A 4,572-nucleotide genomic window follows, 5' to 3' on the forward strand; every position below is an offset into this window, starting at 1 on the left:
TTCTTGATCTTGAAAAGAAAATATAACCTTTGTTAAAGTTTTAAAATTAACTTTAATTTCGTAAGTTGAGACCTATTCCCGCCCGCACCTTCTTTCACCTCTAACTACCACGGATAACTCATCATCATCATCATCTGTTTACCCTCCAGGTTTGGCTTTTCCCTCGGACTCAGCGAGGGATCCCACCTCTACCGCCGCAAGGGCAGTGTCCTGGAGCTTCAGACTCATGGTCGGGGGCCTTGTGGAGGGATGGGAAGATTGGAAGGGATAGACAAGGAAGAGGGAAGGAAGCGGCCGTGGCCTTAAGTTAGGTACCATCCCGGCATTCGCCTGGAGGAGAAGTGGGAAACCACGGAAAACCACTTCGAGGATGGCTGAGGTGGGAATCGAACCCACCTCTACTCAGTTGACCTCCCGAGGCTGAGTGGACCCCGTTCCAGCCCTCGTACCACTTTTCAAATTTTCGTGGCAGAGCCGGGAATCGAACCCGGACCTCTGGGGGTGGCAGCTAATCACGCTAACCACTACACCACAGAGGCGGACCCACGGATAACTCCGTAACAAAAATGATCAATGCACACAACACAATTGGGCATTATCATTTGGTTCCAAGTTTTCCCTCTGAATGCACTAAACCCATTTTTACCTTAATATTGGATGTTTTGGAAATCTGAATACATATGCTTGTGCACTACCCCTATAATTGGACTTACATCCAGACAAACAGCACGTTAATCTCGTAGCATACTGCACAGGTAACTAAAAATATAAAGAAAATACTTTCAGATAAGAACACGCGAACCACCACCGACATTGTTCGAATAGTTTTTTAAGAACGAACCGCTTTTTATGGTACTGAAAGAGGTTCTTTAGCCTTTTTAAGACTATAAATAAATGTAATTTACGACTAATAGCATTCAAATTTCCGTAAATATTTGGTAAAACACACCTTATCCGCCTCTGTGGTGTAGTGGTTAGTGTGATAAGCTGCAACCCATGGAGGCCCGGCTTCGATTCCCGGTTCTGCCACGAAATTTGAAGAGTGGTACGAGGGCTGGAAGGGGATCCATTAAGCATCGGGAGGTCAAATGAGTAGAGGTGGGTTCAGTTCCCACCTCAGCCATCCTCGAAATGGTTTTCTGTAGTTTCCCACTTCTCCACCAGGCAAATGCCGGGATGATACCTAACATAAGGCCACGGCCGCTTTCTTCCCTATTCCTAGCCTGTCCCTTCCACTCCTCCCATTCTTCCTCTTCTTTTTCTTCTTCTTTCTCTTCTTCTTCTTCTGACTCTCTCTGTGAATCTGTGGTAGAGTGTCGACCTTCAGATCCTAAGGTCCAAAGTTCAAACCCGGCAGAGGTAGCAGGGCCTTTAAGGGCGTAAGAAAAGGCTATTCGACGCTCTATGTCGTACGATTCGCCATGTAAAAGATCCCTGATGACACATTTGGTCTATTTTCTGTCTTTCTTTCTTTCTTTCTTTCTTTATTAGTCCGTTTACCGTCCAGGGTTGCTTTTTTCCCCGAACTCAGCGAGGCAGTATCCTGGAACGTGAGACTTTTGGTCAAGGATACAACTCGGAAGGAGAACCAGTACCTCGCCCAGGCGGCCTCATCTGCTATGCTGAACATGGGTCTTGTGGGGAGGGATGGGAAGAATGGAAGGGATAGACAAGGTAGGGGGAAGGAAGTGACCGTGGCCATAAGCTAGGTATCATCGCAGCATTTACCTGGAGAAAAGTGGGGAAACCACGGAAAACCACTTCGAGGATGGCTGAGGTGGGAATAGAAACCCCTCGCCCCCTCTACTCAGTTGACCATCCTAGGCTGAGTGGACCCGGTTGCAGTCCTCTTACCACGTTTCGAATTTTGTGGCAGAACAGGGAATCGAATCCGGGCCTCCGGGGACGGCTGCTAATCACACTAACCACTGCACCACAGAGGCGGATCTATTTGGTGTTTACCGAACAAAATTATTAAAATTTGGCCATACATCGAGAGATCATGTTCACCCTGCCATCTAGTAGAGTAAAACGGAATGTATAAATTGACGCAAAGACCGCCTAGTTAGCGTCATATCAAAATGCCTGGACACGGAAGCTGAGGCATCATCCTCTGCCTTCTGTCTCGTTTACTCAGTCATAAACAGACCTGTTACCGATACCAGACACAGATATTAATGCAGTAGGAAAACGGCATTTAGTTCTCTTAAAACTGGCCAGTAAAAAAGATTCGGAATGGAGGAGCTGGGATTTGAACCCAGGACTTTCCGCATGCGAAGCGGACGCTCTACCACTGAGCTACACCCCCTCGACCCTGTGCAATGGAAACAGACAGATTCATAATGTACAGAAACGTTATTACTATTGCCCGAAAAGTAATTAGTACAATAGTACTTATCCTTTTCAGTAATTGTCTCCAGGCTTTCCGGATGTAAGAGTTTAACCGGAAGAATGTGGAAATTATTCGTTATATTCCGCGTATGGTGCAAATCGTAAACCATACGCAAAACATTCTGATAATGAAAACGAAATTTGGTCCTTATTGCATGTCCCTTCAAAGGGAACCTCAGTTTCTTCTTCTTCTTCTTCTTTATCCTTTTACCCTCCAGGGTAGGTTTTTCCTTCGGACTCATCGAGGAATTCCACCTCTACCGCCTCAAGGGCAGTCTTCTGTAGCGTGAGACTTTCGGTCGGGGGATACAACTGGGGAGGATGACCAGTACCTCGCCCAGGTGGCCTCACCTGCTATTTTGAACAGGAGCCTTGTGGAGGGATGGGAAGATTGGAAAGGACAGGCAAGGAAAAGGGAAGGAAGAGACCGTGGCCTTAAGTTAGGTACCATCCCCGCATTTGCCTGGAGGAAAATAGGAAACCACGGAAAACCACTTCGAGGATGGCTGAGGTGGGAATCGATCCCACCTCTACTGAGATGACCTCCAGAGGCTGAGTGGACCCCGTTCCAGCCCTCGTACCACTTTCCAAATTTCTTGGCAGAGCCGGGAATCGAACTCGGGCGTCCGGGAGTGGCAGCTAATCACACTAACCACTACACCACAGAGGCGGTCTCTTTTTCTGTGGATGCAGAGTGGGTCTTGTCCCACAAATGGCCACGCCTGGACCGTGGTCCAACAGCTCTGCACTCTGACCGGCCAACCGAGCACAGGAGGGGTGGCCACGACTCTACCCTGGCTCTACGCCTCTGCACTCGGAAGACGGGACAGGGCTGGACCTCACGGCTGGCCCAACCATCGGCTGTCTTCAGAATGTTTTTCCCTGGTTTTCCATTCTCCTGCACTAAGGCGAATGCCGGGAGATTTCCTAGTATAGGCCATGGCCGCCAACCCCCTCACCTTCTCCGTGCATCTCCTTCGCCGTAACCACCGCCGTCTCAATCCTACATACTGCCTGCTCTATGCTATTCGGTTAACATGCTGCTCAGTGTGAGCTCTTAGTGTCACAAACCTCCACTAGAGGCGCCAGCTAACGCACTCAGTGTATCTCCGTACCCATGTTGTTGTGTTCCCGTGCGATTGCGTCGGGTACTTATGTATGTGTCTCTGCTTGTAAAATGATTATTTTTTTGTTTTTCTCTCCGTATATCATAGCAAGGAATCCAAATTCTTCAGGTGTGAGGTTTCATGAAATCCCCCAAGTAAAGCACTTTGGTGAAATTGGCTTAACGCTAATATCAAGCCAAGGATCAACCAAGGGTAGTCAATGGATTCCATCCGACCATTCTCGTGTTTGTAGCCTGAATTTTAGAAATGGAGATAAAAGATAGAATTAAAAGAAAATATATATTGAAGCCAGAGAGTGAGCCTAGTCTCTTTTCGAATTAACTCTGTACCGGAGGTACACCTGCTCCGTACATTTAAACTCAGCGCCTTTTAGAAGGCCATCTGTAATATAAACCTTGAACTGTGTATCAGAACAAGTTCCGAACTTTATCTTCAGATGTCTCTACTGTCCACTTATGTCCAAAATAAATTTTTTATTTGTAGTTTTTCTAAACTGAAGTGTTTGTAGATTGTTCTTGTGTTCTAATGTTACTAGCATTTTTATCTCAGCCTTCTTCATGAAATGATTAGAGAATCAGAATTTTTTATATTAATTCAATTAGCCAATCAAAATTGAGGGTGTCTACAGGCCTTCGGCGTAGATTGTCCCGAAACCTTCACCTCTGCTATGAAAAACTGGGAGCTTTTGAGACATGTTGCCTTTTCCATCGCTCCAGTCAAGAGTTTTAGAGTGCGTACGTAATGGAGGCAGGGGAAAATCTTGCACCTTCTTACAGCTCTGCGTTCCACGGTATCCACCTAACAAGTGATAGCAGAGCATGGTTGAATGCCTGGACAAAGTCCTTTTTGACAGCTTTTCAAAAAATTTGAAATAGAACTCTAAATATTTATCTGTTTTCGGATTTTTCTAAATTTTGCCAAATTCTCCTTCATTATGTCTGGTTCTAGAGAAGTCCTTGCACCGTGGTATCTGCGCAAGGAAGAACTAATTTACGAACTTTAAATTAGAAAGGTCCAGTCTGGTGGCACGGTTGCAACAGCCGCAGCTAGGCTG

The 4,572-nt window shown here is 46.4% G+C and overlaps 1 non-coding gene across 1 annotated transcript; it reads right to left on the bottom strand.

Moving 5' to 3' along the window:
* Window positions 1–2,236: 2,236 nt before the first annotated feature.
* TRNAA-CGC (transfer RNA alanine (anticodon CGC)) lies at window positions 2,237–2,308 on the bottom strand. The gene has a single exon. It is a non-coding gene; the product is annotated as a tRNA-Ala (tRNA).
* Between the last annotated feature and the right edge of the window lie 2,264 nt (window positions 2,309–4,572).

Source organism: Anabrus simplex, chromosome 3 (assembly GCF_040414725.1).
Source record: "Anabrus simplex isolate iqAnaSimp1 chromosome 3, ASM4041472v1, whole genome shotgun sequence".
Taxonomy (NCBI): Eukaryota; Metazoa; Arthropoda; class Insecta; order Orthoptera; family Tettigoniidae; genus Anabrus; species Anabrus simplex.